This window comes from Anas acuta, chromosome 2, assembly GCF_963932015.1.
Source record: "Anas acuta chromosome 2, bAnaAcu1.1, whole genome shotgun sequence".
NCBI classification, from domain to species: Eukaryota; Metazoa; Chordata; class Aves; order Anseriformes; family Anatidae; genus Anas; species Anas acuta.
This window is the reverse complement of record NC_088980.1, coordinates 58,918,279-58,936,470: the sequence shown is the minus strand read 5'-3', so window position 1 is coordinate 58,936,470 and position 18,192 is coordinate 58,918,279. Positions and strand designations below refer to the sequence as shown.

The window sequence follows — 18,192 nt, the reverse complement described above, 5'->3', positions numbered from 1 at the left end:
CCTGATGCATTTCGCAGGCCTTAGTCTAAGCCAAGCAGACAAACCAAGCCTCCACTCAGCCACTGCTTCTGAACAAAATTTGTAGTGCGGTCTGGCACTCTTTACTTCTCAGATGGTTAACCTATGTTAGAGCACAGCACTGAAAGAGCCATTTCAAATGATTTTGAAACATGCCTCGTTCTCAGTATAAGCATGGAACTAGCTAATCAGAGCTGCATGGATATAGTGTTCAGGCTTCTTGGTCTCCATCCAAGGGTACTTGGAGCTTGAGGTTTTAAGTTACTGCTTGGTTAGTTATATATTCAAAACAGAATGACAATTTTAACTTCTAACTAAGCTGATAAAAACTGAAAACTCCCCTCACCCTCAATTTTAACACTCTGAAACAACTCTCACCATTACAACATGCAGTGCGTGGGGGTGTGTAGGCATGACGCACATACTTTTGCTTTTGTTTTTTGTCTGTCCTGGTGTTATATGCCTGAGACATTGTTTTATCACTAGATGAAAGCCTTGGCACTGAAATATTGCCGTGTGGCTTGCATTAGTGATAGTAATAGTCTGCTCCAGAATTACCCACCCAACATGCCTTTGAATTTATTTGATTGAATTGACCCGTCGAGGTCTCAGACATGGCTAATCTTGTTCTCTGGCAGACTGTCTTCATTAGGACATGGCAGGATCCTGCAGAAGCAGCATTCTGCTGGGATAGTGTCATTTTGCAGTATGGAGTGCTTGCAACCAGTAGGTTTGTTTGAAACCTGGCAGCACACAGCACTTTTATATGAATATTAGGGTGTTTGGGGGTTTTGTTTGTTTGTTTGTTTTTCTCCTCAGTGTGAACTACCTCAAAAGCTGCGGTTCCTTCTATCAAGTCATACTACCTGTGATGCCAAAACGGGCAGACTGTATGTGAAGGGAAACTAAGTCTTGGAGAGGCACTAAATCCAATATTGGTTGTGGCACTGTTGAAGCTAATTCTGGCTGGCAAGTATGAATGAGACTGAGTAATGCTGCAATCTGTCACCTCTCACCCTATGACATCACTCTCAAGGCATCCCATACAAAAATAAAACATATCTGAAAAAAGTGTTAGAAACTGGTATGAGGTGACTTGCTTGATTTGAAACATAGAGTTATCAAAGAAACCAGCCCTGTTTCAGTTCATCTGTATCCATGGAGTAGCTTCTATGATTGCTGTGGGTTTGTAAATTGTCCATGCAAAATATTTTCCTCCCTTTTTCTCACAATATCTTAGTTTATCTATATATTCAGAAGAATTCCAAGTTTCCGTTCTTGATGTTCTGTTCAAGTTTGTTTCACTGTAGTGAGTCACGTAAGAGAAGTCAAACAATTTATTTTTTTTATGTGTTGCAAAATGGTTGAACTGTTTCCATCTTAGGGAAAGAGGGGAGGAAAAGTGGGAAGACGTACCTAAGAGGGAAGTAGAAGACTTGAATCACATATATCTAACAGTGAACAACAGAATCTTATCTGCAGATTGAGACATACACTGAGCATATAAGCAAAACATTTAGAATTGATTGAAATAAATATTTTGATCCCAAACTCATAAACTGATTTGTCACAATCACTGCCAGAAGATGTTCTTCAGATTAAAACTATCTGGAAAAAGGGGCAATTCACCAGGTGGTGGAATGATGGGGAGAGATCAGGAACCACTGAGGCAAAGAAGGGAACTGATAATGGATACTGAAATGGAAGAACCTAGCACTAGCCAGGAAATTACAACTGGATCAGAAGATAGCTGGACAGGGGAAAGATGAGGGAGAGGTAGAGGTGTACTAAAGAGAAGTTGAGATCAGGAAGCAAGGAAAAAGTGGAAGTGGCTGGGTGAAGACTTGAGGGCAAACAGCTGTTGAGAAGGTAGGTATGAAGACTGCATGTACCCTATGGGTTGGAACACAGGAAAGAGAGGAATGGCATCATTATGGGTCAGATGGGCAAGGGAAGTTAAAAGAGAGTGGCAAGAATGAGTAGGTGAGGATTTACAAGATAAAATGGGAATTCAGGCTCTCTAGACAATAAGACTGAGAGAAAAAGAACGATTTTATGCTTAAAAAGACTGAGGACTCAGGTTTGTTAGGCAAGGAGAGAGACATACTGGGAGCAGCCAGCAGAAAGGTTTCATGATAAAAATGAAATTGCGATCCTGAGGCAGCAGCAGGGAAGAGAGAACTGAGGCAAAGCTGTGTCAAGGAAGGTAAGATAGGAGGGGTAACACTGTCATGGGATAGACAAATAGCCAAGGAACATGGAACAGTACATGCGATACCAGTTCCTCTGCTGTCAGCAAATATCTGCTTAAATGCTAGCAGAGAGTGTGTCATTCTACTTTAGTGCTGCCAGGAGGGAGGTCAACAACCTATTGCTATAAGCCATTCCATTAAACTAAATTTCTTAGATCTGTGTGGAAAATTTATATGCTCGACAGTGTAGTACTTACAAGTAGTTACATGATGGAACTTCTGCTTTTTCACTTTGCTTTCTAAAAACATCTAAAATAAAAGCCAAATTACACAGGAAAAAAAAAAAAAAAAAAAAAAAAAAAAAAAAACATATTGAGTCATATTAAAGTTACATTTAAGCACCTGAAAGTTTTAAAATTTCCAAGGCACTCTGAACTTTGCCATCATGATTACATTTCCCTACCCTATCCCATAAATTTGTTCTCTGATACCATCTTTAATTGCAGAATTTGTGTTTTTTTTCTTTTTTTCCCCACAGGGCATTTACTCACCAACCTTCTTTGGGAGTGAATCAGGAATGAGTACTGGGGCAAGGTATTGTCTCTAATATTCTTGCTTCATTTGTTAGAAAAATTGTGAGATGTATAATGATAGAACAAGGAGGGTATGGGATGAAAAAGACCAAGTCATACAGCTATGATGGTTGAATACTGGCTCACATAGTTAGATTTTCTCCCTTTCCCTTTACCATTCGGTCTCTGTGCCTTGCCAGGCATCACACTTTTCCACAGGTGGCCACTAATTGTGTGTTCCTCATTTCTGGGGTCCTGACAAGAGACTCTAGGGTCTGTTTTGCAGAAAAGCTGAGTATTCGCAGCTGCAACTGGAGTTAGTGGTACTAGTGTTTTAAATGCATAAAGGACTATGTAGCATTATATACCCCAAAATATTCATACAATAAATTTTGAGAGAACTGATTAGTGAAGTCAACTGGCATGAGGAATACAGGGATTTGAATGTGGAGAAAGTTTGGAATTTCTCAAGTCAAAGATATAAAACTATCTGTTACTTGGAGCCCAACAAGGAGGGGGAAAAAGACTTACCAAAGATGGCCCTAGCCCTAACTGCATGAAGAACCCTCTCAAAGGGGATATTAAGAGTAAGTGTGGAGCTTACAAGGGATGGAAAAAAGGATCAACCAGCAAAGAAAACTATGTCTTGGAGGTCAGTAAATATAGACACAAAGTGAAAATTGCCAGGAATCAGACTGAGTTGTACCTTGAAAATAAAACTAAAGCAAGTAGCAAGAAGTTCTTCAGTCATAGAAATAAAAAGAGAACAAGGGGAAAAAAAAAAGACTTGAGGGGGAGGGGAAGATGGAATGCTATAAGAAGAAAGAATATATCAGTGATTGGATTTCCAAGGTGATGATGGGCAAGATGACAAATAGGAATGAGGATCTGGAGAAACCAAAATGAGGTGAAGCAAAATTCAAAATATTTACTACAATAAAGCGAGTAGACTGGATAATATCCACTTATGAATGCTGAAAGAACTGGCACATGAAATTGCAGGTCACATGCAAAGTAATTTCATAAGTTTTTAAAACAGCAAGTGCCAGGTAGCCAACAAGAGTAAATGACACATTACTCTGAAATTGTATTTAATATTTCCAGTAAATTGAAAGCACAAATCTAATGCTGCTAAAAGGAAGGAAATCTGATTTGGGGAATTTACTTACCTTCTAAGCTTACCTCCCTAATATGCAGCAATTTAGATTATATTTTAAAGATAAGAACAATTATAAATTGTGGGGGAAAGGATTCAATTGAAGCTAGGGTGTACCAAATTTTGTCGTGCCAGGATAACTAGATATATGCATTTGATAATCAGTGGATTTAGTTTGCATCTACTTCACTGAAAATCTCTTGCAGATTATATACAAATAACATAAGTACTTAAGAGTCCACAGATATGGAGTGACCAGTACTGACAGCTGGTGAGAGAACACAAGTAGAAGTCTGCAAACAAGGTTTACCTACTAGAATATTTTCATAAATGATGCTGGCTCAGACTTAGCCATATGGTAATGAAATTTGCTCTTGACTTCAAGATGGGAAGCACTGACAAAAGAAGGAGGGATCCAGTTATCATATATGCAGAATTGTATGTCACTGAGGACTGGACTATTTGTGAGGTCATGCACATAAAGAGCTAAAGCCAGGAATTTCTGCTCTAGGCTAGGAGCTCATCAATTTTCCTATGAGTGAGGAGGAAAAAGGTTTGGTTTTACATTGTGAAAACAAATGTTCATGTCATTTGAAGGAGCCTAGGAATTAGAAAATGGAAGTCTAAACTACATCAGGAAAGATAACTGCAGTAAAAATAGGGAAGTCCTAATATTATTTTAAAAGGCACAGGTAAGATCCAGTAGGGTATACCAGGCATAGTTCTGTATGCTGAAATAAGATGATTTGAACTAGAACCCATGTCTGTCTTGTAAGAGAAAATAAAAGTAGCTTTGCTTGCTTTGTCTGGTAGAAAAAGAGGCGGAGGCAAAGTATGGTTTATCTCTCTAACTACATGTGAAGAGGTGGAGCTGGTTTGAAAGTATGGGGGAAGTAAGGAGGGTAGTCAATACTAGATTTCAAGAATTCTCTAAGCTAAAGGAAATTAATGGCAAAAGAAGGCACAGATATGAAATACTCATATATGCATTAGCCTAGGTATTAGCCTGATGAGCTTTGTGAGCATCAGAAGGGTACTGATAACCTTCTGGCAGAAGAGAGATGAGCAAAAATACTGTTCTGCAGCTGCATCTAGCAGCCCCCCAGTGCATATTGACTTTCCTGCTACCTCCTCTCCTCTCCTCTCCTCTGACAGGCAGCAGCCCGGATTCTTCCCACCAAGCTCCACGCAGGTTGCTACATGTTGCCTTTAAAATGTGTTTGTTGTTGCCATGTCCTTTGTGCCAGTACTTGCTGATTTTCTGCAGCCAGACATTACAAGTACATAAGTCACAGAAGAGACGAGGAATCCTGTCTTGCCAGCCCATTACAGCCTCATAAGTCTCACAGATGTTCAAATATATTGGTTTTGAAATGAAACTCCCACTATGTGGTTGAATTATTGCTGCTAGTGAAGGACCTGCCTCCACCCTATCTGGCTTCCCTTTATTGTTCCGTGGTGTTTTCATGGTTGTTTGCGTGACTGGCATATCTTATTTCCAGTGATGGCTTAAGCTCTTTCAGAATTCCCAAATTCTGGGCTTGATTCCATTTATCACAACATGTGGAGTTTCTACACTTATTCCACAGAAATATTCGCATTTTTCTCTACCTCTGTCTTGCATTTGCTGTTACCCCACAACAATAGGCTGGGTCAAGCTTGAAGGTCCATCCCTAACCCAGTATCTCATTTCTGAAGATGGTCAAGGCCAGATGACTGAAGAAGGGTGTGGGAAGAGGGCAAAAGTAGTGAGACTTCCTCAAAACACTCTTCAGCCTCCAAGAATTTGTGGCTCGGGTAGTTCCTGAGCCAGAGATGGGGCCTTTGTTTTTAATAGCTCTGATGGATTTTTCTTCTGTGAATTCGTTCATGAATGTTTAAACGCAAGTTAACTTGTGGTATCCCGCAGCATCCTGTGGCAAGGAGTTAGCTGGCTTTACTGTGAGTTAAGAAAATCTACCTTTTTATTTGTTTGAAAAATGTTTCCTGCCTTTCATTTGATGCCCTCTAGCTTGTATACCAGAAGAAATAGTGTGTAGTTGTTTCCTGTTTGCCATGTTCATGCCACTTGTGATTTTACAGACATTTATCATGTTGTCACTTAGACTGGAGTCTTAGTCTATTTAATCACTCCACATATGGAAGCCAGTCCATACATTTTGTCAGCCTTCTAATCATTCTCTGTGCCTTTACCAGCTTTTACTGATTGTTTGGGCATAGTGGGAAGTGTGGTGGTGGTTTTCTCTGGTGCAGTTTGTACTGGGGCTTCATATCCAGACAGAACTGACAGGTGAACTAATGGCACCTTTGCATTCCCAAGAGCTCAATCAGGTAGTGTTTTAGCTCTGAAAACTTTAATGTTCCTCTCTCCACTGCTCAGAGAAGTGCTCTGATCTGCCAGCTTTGCACGGTCTTCCTCAAAGTGCTTAATATTGTTCCTGTTACTCCCTCCCTTCTGTCTACCTCTCCGTTTGCCTGCATGCATTCGTCCTCTCTGGCCTTCTACAGAACCTTTCTATGCTGAGTGCCCCCATCTGAAGTATAACATACATCTCTAAAAATTAAATATCTTCCTAACAAATAAATACGACATCTTCAAATGCTAGCAGATCAGAACCTGTCTAGTCTACCTCTCCCAACTTCACAGCCCTTGCATGCCAGCGCCTGGTTCATTGTCACTTCCTATCAGTTTCTCTGTATTTCTACTCCCAAAGCCCTAGGACTACTCCTCCTTGTTGTCTCCTGTCCTCACAACCCCTGCGTACGCAAACTTCCATGGCACAGTGATCAGAACTTCAATGGGGTGATGTCCCATGCCTCTCAGCGTTCAAGAGGTAGTTGGATAAAGCTGTTAATAATATGCTTTAATTTTTGGTTAGCCCTGAAGTGGGCTCAATGATCTTCGTAGGTCCCTTCCAACTGTTCTGTTCTGTTCTAGCACCCTGCCTCAAGCTGATGATCTTGAACTTGCCCTGAAGGAGGAATCCATGTTGCCAGTACAGGAGACACAGCTCATGCCCTCAGCCCAACTCAACTTAACAATGCACCAGGAAGGGAAGGCATAAGAAGGTGTAGGCAGCCATCCAGCATCTGCATGCACATAGAGATCTTCACCATAGCCACAACCTTTGGTCCTGTTGGTTTGCTATCCTTGTGCCACCACCAGCTCAAAGTGAACTCAAAGCATCTTCAAGTGCCTGTCAGAGAAGGAGAGAAAGCTTACAGGTAGGAAAAAAAGCAAAAGAAAGCAGGAAAAGCAGAGACAATGTTCCATTGCTTCTTTCCCTGCTCTTTCTTGTTAGTCATTTTGAGGCCACACAAGTGAGCTATCCCCATCTGAGAGCTACTGCCTTCTCTGCCCAACAGACTGAGGAACTTTGGGATATTCTTACTGTTTTTAGGGTCCATTCAGGACCACCCCTGTGTGATATCGTTGTATGTTAATTGTCTAAGGGAGAGCTAGGAGGAAGCAGAGCCCAGAAAACGAACGGGCCATGAATGTAAATCAGTGGTTTCCCCCTTTCATCTCCTGGTCTAGGCTTTGCTTTTATCTCTCTGCTTCTCAGGTCTGACCAATATCTCTCAGATCAAAAGATGTCTGGCTTCATCTTGTCTGCATTCAGATACTCCTAGTACTTGCTTGGGAATTGGTTGTGATTGTTATTGTGAAATTAACTGGATAGCCTGTTCTTGTTATCTTTGGATACAGCAATAGTGCTGTGGTGAACTACACGCCTGGTGCTTCTGAATCCCTCTAGTTAGTGACAGGTTTAGTACTTAGCATAAAACTTGGGTAGCTGGGTTCATGACAACAATATTTAGACTCAAAGTTAAATGTCAAATGCAGTGACAAATGGTCAGGTAACTGGCAGTAGTTCTGGTGCCACAAGCCACTGTTGGCATCAAGAACACAGGGCATTGTTGCCCAAAACAATTTTGGCAGTAACTGCGCCATTACTAAGGGTGCAAGTCTATTCAATATTCTGCTACGTAGAACCCTTTCACTTTGCTTTGAAGGCTTTCTCTTGATTATTAGACCGCAGGTTTATTCTATGCTGGTTTCTGGCTGTAATGGCTATTGTCATCGTTAGTGACTTTATCAGGGCTGCATTTTGAGCTGCACATGAAAAGTTATTTCTGGCTTCAGCTTTTCTTGTATCAGTCTTCTTGAAATGCTTCTATTAGTGGATTGGTGTGTCAGTGACACCAAATATTTCACACTAATGTGCTTTCATGTATTTGTAGATGTAGATGCTTGTTTCTTCCCCAGAGTTTGAACCAGATCCATTGCTCCAGAATAATCATTAGTGAACTGATAAATTATTCCAGTCTTACAATATTTTATTATCATATTACCTACAGAATGAAATTAAGTTTGATGAATTTGTTGATCTGATATATTCATAGAAAGCATTTTTGGTGGTGGCTTAATTAAATTTAAAAGACACCGTGACTTATCATTTGCTTGTTTTCTACCAGTTCAGATCTTTGTTGAGGCCAAAATTGGCATCTGTGCGAACCGTTTGCTACATTATTCCCATGGCCTAGTCATCCCTAACTGCCCTGAACCACAAATCATTTGCTCATTCCTGTTCAAGCCATCAGCCTAGCCCTCTGGGCTTTGCAGAATCCAGCAATAAATCTAGCTCTGATGACCCAGATCTTCTGAACCCTAACCTTAAAATTAAGGTTAATAGTCCAGAGACCCCTAACAGCAAGAGAATTAATCATAAGCCATTTGTCTCTGATAGCCTATCTTCTAGTCCTACAGGTCATGCAGTGCCCAACAATGAAAATATCCTGTTAGTCCTTGCTGTCCCAAAAGTAACCTGAACCCTAGTTCTAACTTTTAACCTAACCTCAAAACCAATATCTGACCCTGAATTAAGCAGGCATCTTTGGTCTATGGCACAATGAAGAGAGATCATTGGTTAGCCTTGTTGTTGATGACATCAGAAACTGAACACTTGTGGCTTACGGCTAGCTGCTGTAATATTCTCAGTGCTAGCCCATGGACTCATAGGAGCAAGTCTGAATGAGTAAGGATAGTTTCTGCTATTATGTTTAGAAATGAAACTGAAACTAGCTGGCAGAAATGCTTAGTTTTGTGGCTGTGATAAGTTGGCAAGTTATAATTAGGAGTACGTCTGGGTATAGAAAATGAGGAACTGAAGAATTAGCTTTACAGCTGGATCATTTCCTCTCCAGTGAGGCAAAGAGGAGATCTGGAGACAAAATCTTCTTGTGTTGAAAACAAAGGAGAAACCTAGAAGCAGCATGGCCAGATGCTGCCGTATTCTCCAGATTCTCATACTGACCTGAAAAACTGATTTTAAATACCTAATAGTGACCTGAGCCTTATTCCAAAACAGAGAAACAATCCTGTCTACCTTGCAAGCTACAGCAAACTACAGTTGGTCTTCAAAACCCTAGACTTAATCTACTCTACATCCAAAAGGCCAGGAATACTAAACTGCATGCTCTTCCTGAGCTGTCCATCACCCTTTTCCTGGAGCATTTGTAGAATGAAGAAAATAGTTTGTCCCTCCATGTCTCCTGCTTGAAATCTTGCCCTTTCCTAAATGCTACCATTGCCTTAATGCTAGCAGAGAGGCTAAGAACAGGTAAAGATCCTTCTGGTTCCTTCTTTAGCACTTGGTCTTTGAACATGGAAAATCTGCAGTCCTGTAATAACAACCAATAATACTCAATCTGTGTTATGCTGAATGCTAAACTTAACCCAGCAGTTTTCCTGTGCTGGAAAGTAGAAAGGATGTCCTTTCATTTGGATTTGAATATGAGTTGTTTTAAATGTTAGAATTTAGTTTAGGTTTACAGGTAGCATCAGAAAATAAGAAACTGTGATTTACTCTACAGAAAAATTCTATTTCCCCAAATCTTGGAAGCCCCAAAAAACTTTCAAGGGTGCAGATAAATGGCTTATCATTAGATTAAGCCTATTGCAAGTTACAGATCTTCCTTCAGATTTGGGCAAGGTTTAAGACTGAGGAATGCTAGCTTTAGCTTTATTACCAAAACTCAGAGCTTTCAGTGAAGGGAAGATGATTGATGTAGCTTTCAGAGACAAAAGTCTTACTTTGAGTGTGATTCCTGTCAGGCTTTCAGGCCTCTCTGCCAGGGCAGGGTTTAGGAAGCAAAAATTTTGAAGGTAGATTTATTCCTGAATCTTAGAGGCACTGAGAGGGTAAGATTCTGGATGAAGTTAGCAAGGAAAAAGGATTTATGACTAATTTCTTATCCCTCATCAGGCGCGACTGTATTAAAATAGACTAGGACTAAACAACCTGCAACTCATAAGGACTATAAAATTAATCATAAACTATTTGGCCTGCAGGCTACTTACCTCATGTTGGTCATGTTGGCAAGTTTCCAGAACAAGAAAAGTCCCTGAAGTTCTAGACTTCCTCTCCTCCATCTTATCTGTGCCCTGAAAGACAGGTTCTAAAAGTGCAGAAATTACTCATCGGTTATTTTTTCCTGGTAGCCTTGTCCCTCATCTTACCTGTTATGACTTGCAAGGTACAAGCATAAAACTATTCAGACTTTCACCCTCTAAGCTGCAACCCTGAAATGGAGCTTTGCCTTCTTACAGAAGCAAAACTTAAATAATTTCTGTCAAATGAATACATGACTTTGGCACAGCTTCTAAGATTTAGGAGCAATATTAACATTACTTTTCTGAATTAAATTCTATCAGTATACCTAACCATGTTACTAACCATAATCCAAAACAGAAAATCACAAACTATTAAGGCAAAAATATAGTTTTCCTGCTAACTTCATCTCTCCTTCCTTACCATAACTAGACTCAGAAATAAAAATCTTTCCAAATTTCTTCTTTCCCTGGCCTACAAACACTAAGCATTTGAAAAAGCTGCTTACAGCCTAAGAAAATTAATCTGAAATTCCAATATTTGATACTAGAACTAGTGCTATCATTTTTCGTTTCTTAAAACCTGATCCTAATATTAATTCTGAGCTGAGTCAGAGGCTAGAGAGGAAAAAAAAAGTCATATATACACAACTACTTGCTTCATCCTTCTCTACCAACACCTGGAAGATTTAAGCTTGTGTCTTTCTCTAGATTTTCTTGTGGTAAATTGCAGTCCATGAGCTGATCCCAATCCTAGCCTGAAGGCAGTCAAAGTAACCAAAGACATTTTACAGAACAAACATTTTATATTTTACATTGCAGACTCCCATTTTTAAGCTGCATTCTCCACCTACTCATTCGAAATTCCAAAGTTTAGGAAGGAAAGTAGCTTCTTGCTTTCTAATCCCAACTCTTACCAGAAACACCTTTGCTGTGCTGCTGCTCTGTGCCAGCGTGCCCTCAGGCAGCAGGTGAGTAGCTCAGGAAAGGGGGCAATTTTTTTCTAAAACAACCCACATGCACATGTCTGGCTAAGCAGAAATGCCTGCCAGGGCTGAACTTTAGAGGCAGAGACATCTAACCAGTTGCTGCAACTGCTCCCTGAGCATTCAATAGGTGGTAAAGATATCCTTCATGACTGTTGCTGTTTCATCTGCTGAAGTTTTAATGGGAGACTTTTTTTTTTTTTTCAGGCAGTGGCTAATAAACTCCTCCTCCAAGCCACCAATCTTTGTGCTCTTTATTGTCCTTCATTGTAAGACATCTGATACCCAAACACATCCACATTTCCCCTGTCCCCTGACAGCAGGAAGCATGGAAACCCAATGGGCACTCCTGGAGCTCTGTTGTGTGGCTGCTGCCAGGCCTGTGAAGAGCAAAGCAATCAAGATTTTCATGGCCCTTCCTCGATCTCTATACTTCAGGTCTTTGAGTGGTTTGAGGGGTACCCTGAGGCCATCCAGACTGGGGTGTCCACTGCCACCTCCTACCAGCTAAGCACAGCATGCTGCTGGGGAGCCATGGCAGAGGAAGTATGCCAAAATCTATGCTGGGAACTGGAAGTATTTCCTGCAGTGTCCTATCTACCAAAGCATGGCTGTGAGTTGTTTGGGAGCAGGCCAAAATTAACTGTTTCTAGCACTTTGATATTGCAGAGAAGTGTTTTCCAGTGCCCAGGAATTATTCATTTACTAATGTTTATGTACCTTTAGAGATAAAAATTAACCACTTACCTTTTCCTCTGCAATTCTTCTGAAACTGAAGGTATTTGTGGCATAGGTTTCTCCTCATTCCAGAAGGACCTCTTCATGGATCTGCAGGCCCTGCTGGGTACATCAGAATTTGTACCTCTCCTGTTTCTAGTTTCTGAGGTCCTAAGCAAATCTAAGCCTGTCCTCAAGAGCAGCCATGAACCACATCTGGTTCTGTACATGCAGACAGACCTTACAGAGTCAAGCAGGAAAGACAGTTTTCAAAACCTTCCTTCAAAACCTTGACTCAACCATACCTTAACAGCTCGCAAATGCTACGGGCCTTCTGGCAGTGGTGGACCTTATGGGATCTCACAGTAGCATGTTATCTGCTTATTCTAAAGCAAACTCAATGTAACTTTTCTACTTTTTGGAGAGCTGAAGAGCTCTACCCTAATTTGAGGTAGCACATTAGCTTATGGATGAAAATATAGCAGAACTGGGCCACACAAATTGTCATACAAAGGCCACGTAAGTAAGTTAGACATTTGTACTCTAGAAAAAATCACACAGAATCACAGAATTTCTAGGTTGGAAGAGACCTCAAGATCATCGAGTCCAACCTCTAACCTAACACAAACAGTCCCCACTAAACCATATCCCTAAGCTCTACATCTAAACGTCTTTTAAAGACTTCCAGGGATGGTGACTCCACCACTTCCCTGGGCAGCCTGTTCCAATGCCTAACAAGCCTTTCGGTAAAGAAGTTCTTTCTAACATCTAACCTAAAACTCCCCTGGCGCAACTTTAGCCCATTCGCCCTCGTCCTGTCACCAGGCACGTGGGAGAACAGACCAACCCCCACCTCACTACAGCCTCCTTTAAGGTATCTGTAGAGAGCGATAAGGTCACCCCTGAGCCTCCTTTTCTCCAGGCTGAACAAGCCCAGCTCCCTCAGCCGCTCCTCGTAGGACTTGTTCTCCAGGCCCCTCACCAGCTTCGTCGCCCTTCTCTGGACCCGCTCAAGCACCTCGATGTCCTTCTTGTAGCGAGGGGCCCAAAACTGAACACAGTACTCGAGGTGCGGCCTCACCAGAGTCAAGTACAGGGGGACGATCACCTCCCTAGCCCTGCTGGTCACACTGTTTCTGATACAAGCCAGGATGCTGTTGACCTTCTTGGCCACCTGAGCATACTGCTGGCTCATATTCAGCTGACTTTCCACCGTCACTCCCAGGTCCTTCTCTGCCTGGCAGCTCTCAGGACACAACACAAGGGAGGGTTTGGTAATGGTTTATAAAATCATTCACAGAATCAATAGGCATCATTTGGCCACTGTCTTTTCCAATATAAACGCTAGATTAATCAAATGAAATTATAAAGAGATGTGTTTAAAACTGCTGACAAAGTTGGTTCTTTGCAGACCATATAACTAAGGCACAATGTTCCTAGCCTGTGGAACTGAGGGTTTACATGTACTCACGGTGAGACTAGACAAGATCGTGAAAATGAATTTCATGTCCGAATGCTGGGAGTGTACAGTCAGGCTTACTCTGTTTTATACTCTAGGCATCTCTTTATAATAATTCTCAGAGCCAGATGGACCTTTGGTTTGACACTCTAACAACTGGCCCATATGCATAATGTCCAAGCTCTGCGTGGCTTTATCAAGTCTGGCCAGTGATCTAAAACAGCCACAGGGAAGAGCTGCTCTCACCTGACACGTCAAATCCTTACCAGCCAAACTGAGGTCATAGCACAGCAGCAAAGCACAGGAGCAAACCAAACTGGTCAGTCCTTGCTCTCCCAAATCCTAATCCTGATCTTAACAATAAATGAAGCTGGAACTCTAACTATAATCCACTTTTCTCTGCAAGCCTTGCGATGAAGTGATGGACATACTTCTCGTCTTCAAGCTGGCGCTGTAGGCACAGTCAGAACTAATGGTGCTTCAGAAAAAAATCTTCATCCTTCACCCATTCTCATCCTGTTCCTGTAAGTCTTGCAGGATATAGCAATTAATTATGATTTTTTTTTTGCCTCCTCTTTTGATATCCCTAACAGTCATCCAAATCTATACCATAGAGTTTTTTGACCCATTATCTCACTAGCCATAAGCCTTTTGCTAGTGCTGGCTGAAACACTTCAGCTAGCCCTTTGAGCTTTGAAGGATCTGGCAATGAAACTGAGCTCTTCTTTTCCAAATCCTAATGCTGTACTCAACCTTATTACTAGCTTTCCCAATCTTTCCATAAATCCTGACAACTCTAGTTCTCTTCCAATCTCTTCATCTGCTGAAAGCTGTTCTTCCTTCTCAACTGGCTGTACACTGGGACATATTTCTTACACTCTTTGCTCTTGTATTCAGTGGCTGAGAATGTTAATTTCTGCCTTTCATGTTCTTCCCACAGTATGTACACTGAGCCATGATTTTCAGTCTGGCTGTGTCCTGAGTCATTGGCTTCTTTATCTTGCATCTATGTACTCATTCTGTGCACTAATGGCTGTCACTGTTTTGATTTTTCCTTTGGACAGCTCCTGTGCTGTTGACATTTGTATGTGTTTCCTCAGGGTTGGGGATATTTCTCTTGACATTTTTCTCCTGCAAACTGAAATCACATGTCCAAAAAAAAAAAAAAAAAAAAAGCTGTTTCTGATTAGAGAATCTTTTTGTCTCATCAGTTACATGTGGATACCAGAGCTCTTCATTGTGTAACTCACATACCTAAGAATCTCTCTTCTTCTTTACTTCAGGTAAAATAAAGTACTTCCCTGACCTCCATCCCAACCCCAATACCTGTCTATAGTGTCCTTCTTCCTAAAATCATTTACAATTATCAATTATTTCTGTATTTCCCAGCCAAAGTACTTCATATGAGATTGGGAAAAATCTTTGCCTTATTAATTCTTATGGTCAGTTCAGTATTCAGAATCCATTTTTCTCTTGCATGGTTTCTGTGATTATGCAACACTCTTTGTCTAGAAATCCAGCTTTCCTGTAGAGTGTGTTATATTGCTTCTCTCCATAAATGTTGCCTTGTTCTCTTCTTAAACATGCACCCTTCTTCAGCGTGAGTATCACTCCCTCACCACTTCTACCCTAGGTAATAAAATCGTAGGATTTCATTATCCTTCAATTAAAGAAGCTCTTTATTAGGAGAAGTCTGTTCACAGATGCTGCAAGTCAACTCCAGCAAGCATGATGACTACATAATGCAAACAGACTGATGCCTCCTCCAGACTTTCTTCTCTAGCTTGCGCTGCATGCACATTGCCACATCTCCAGAGAATGACTGAAGCAATCTACGTAATTATTGGTACACTGCACCCTTTTCAGACAGTGTTAGGTAAAACCTCAGATAGGAGAATTTTGCTTACAGGTTCCTTTTTTACTGCTGGGCTTACAGGGCTATGTTTCCATGGTTAACACATCTCAGCAGAAGCCATTTCCAGCTAGCTTTTCAGTGACAAGATACCATGCAGCTGAGTTCTCTGATTCAGCCTGGGGACCTGGGGGGATGTGCAGGGAGAGAAGAAGGCAAAACGGGGTAGAGGTGGTAGAAGATTTGTTTCTAGAGTCTAGTGCTGTTTCAGACTTCATTTCTGCTGACATCAGATCATTGATCCAAACACCACTACACCCGCTTTGTACCAGTTTGAGTAGAATTCAGACTGGCAGGCTTCAGCAAATGCTGTCTGATATATGCATCGATTGCATCTTTCAGTTCCTTTGAAAACAGCGATGTTGTAGTGATGTATTTGGCTTGATATTTTCTCAGGGCTTTATGCTCAATTCACTGGCCCCTGAACTGCATTGTTTTACAGAGAGAGAGGTTTGCTTCATGCAATCTGTGCAGAGTTCATGCAATGTGCCCTCCGATCTCTCCTTCCTCCAATCAGTTCCAGCAATTTGGCATTACTAATAAGAGGGGGACATATTTTGTTTCATTTCAAACCCACTCACACACTTTTGAAATGAGGAACAGAACTGCAAAAGGATTAGATTTGTTTTCCTTTTAAAGGGGGCAAAATGCCAATTTGGGCTGCTGTGAAGAGAAGGAAGTCCTGAATTAACAATGTATGAGTTCCTAGCTGTGGCCAGACACTCTTCCTATGAAGAGGAGAAAAGTCCCATGTTTTCAGAGGATCTCACTTAAAACTGCGTCCTGTGATTTCTGTAAAGCTCTCCCACTCTTCCCATTCTCCCAGGAAGCAATTCTGTGATCATGAACTGTAGTCCTTTGCCCTCATTCCCATATATTCCCTACTGCATCTCTAGACTTACATTTTTTTCTGTTGTGGATGGGAGAAGTAATGATATTTTGTCTTCTCTCTATCATAAGGCAGTTGCTACATTTTTCTTCTTTGAGAGGTTTGTTTTCATGAGTCACTAACTCCTAGTCATCCCCCTTTGGGTCAGAGAAATCTGAAGCAGAGCAAGGGCTCAAATGGTAAAAACTAAGCAAGAGAATTATGTCCAAGCCCTGTCTGCTGCTTCTGCCACTGAACCCAGGAATATACACTGCCAGCAGGGTACATGGAGGATGTTTACAGCTGGAGGAGTATGGATGCCAAAATACTCAGCTGCAGCTCCGGGCAAAATCTTTCCAGCCATGCCAATAGCATGAAACTTTCTTAGGCTGTTTAGGGAAGTTGTGTCCTTCAAAAGCAGGGACTTGGTTGTGGCAGAGCAAAGACAGCCTACGCTTGTTTATCGTGGTATACCTTGAGTTTTGCTGTCTTTCAGTACCCTGGTCTGTGCCTTTGCTACTGCTGGATTTCAGAATGGGTGGTAAATCTTTTATGTAGCAGAGCAAGCCTGGGTTTCTTCCATTTTCTCTTCTCCGAATGAATAAAGCACCATTTGCAGTAGCAGGCTGCTTTCTTCCCAGCAGATAAAGAGATTCTGTAAGGAAGAAGGGCTGTGTAGCTCCCTAAGTGATGATTTAGATTACTTATTTTTTGTGGCTGCCCATTTTTTCTCTAAAATATCTGTGTATTTGCAATAATTTTACACATCATTTGCCTCTCCACTTCAGCTTAAGGTCACTGACTCTTGCCACTGTGCAAGAAAGCTGGGGCTATAACATTGGAGTTTGCAGCTCAGCTTAGCAAAGTTGAAGCTAGGTAACAGTGGGTGAGGGCAAAGCAGCTGCTGTGATGGGGCTGTCTGCTGAAACAGCTGGATATCTCTGGAGAGCAGTAACTCCCTGCTCCCAGCTGCTGCTGCCAGCACAATTTCTGTGCTCCTGCTCTTGTTTTTGTCTTTCCTTGCTGGGGGTTCAGAAAGCTGAGCAGCAGCTCACAGACTGCTTTGCTGTTGGGTTTGTAGGTAGCATTATAGTTTCTTGCAGATGTGTGGTATTATCAGCAATGCAAACCTCTTGAACTGAGAAGTCACAACTCAGGACAGCCTCTTTCAGAAGCCATGGCAGCTAGATTTTGTTTTAGCTTCTTTAACTTTTCTTTCTTTGTCCTAAAAAAAAAGAAAGCAAAGATTCACATGTAGTAGACCGGCTGCAGCAGTGAAGGTCTTCATAAGGAAGCACCAATTATCAATATGGGTGCAACAAAAAACAAGGGGCTTGAAAACCTTGATGTTTGCCAGCCATTCTCCTAGCTCAGCTGAGGGAAAAAGATTCCCCCTGAGCTGCTCAGGTGTGAGGAAGGTGGAGTGTCTGCCTCAGTGTTCTGCAAGGCAACCAAGACTTGGAAGTCTGAAAGGGGCATGGGTACTTCTGTCCTCCTTCTTGTGCAGCCTACATCACTGTTACCATTTTTCCTACAGAAGAAGTGGAGTAGGAGCGAACAGAAAAAGGAGAGTTATGAGTTTTCCAACCCCCTCCAACTTCTTTTTTTCAAAGCCTGGGATTTTATAAAACTCCAAAACACATTAAAAGCCTGAACTGCTTACAAAACCTCCAGCTCCACAGGGTTTGCTTATCCCTAGTAATTATCACTTAATATTTGGCCCAGCACAGCTATCTTTCAGTCTTACAGGGATAAATGTATTTGTTTCACTGCTATCTGAGCTCTTTTTCACCATCAGACAGAAACCTATAGTTTATTATTCCTGGACAGAGGCCTACACACACTATGTGTTACTTCTGTAGTTCCTTCAGTCAGTGGGAAATGTTTTAGTATTATTATCATTAAATATTTTGCCAGA

At 41.5% G+C, this 18,192-nt stretch overlaps 1 long non-coding RNA gene across 2 annotated transcripts in view; it reads left to right on the top strand.

The window, feature by feature from the left end:
- The window catches only part of LOC137852792 (uncharacterized), a 288,725-nt gene that overhangs the window by 227,824 nt on the left and 42,709 nt on the right, over positions 1-18,192 (top strand). For both annotated transcript variants that reach the window (XR_011094046.1, XR_011094045.1), the window contains one exon: positions 2,749-2,804. This is a non-coding gene — a long non-coding RNA (uncharacterized lncRNA). The remainder of the gene's footprint in view (positions 1-2,748; positions 2,805-18,192) is intronic.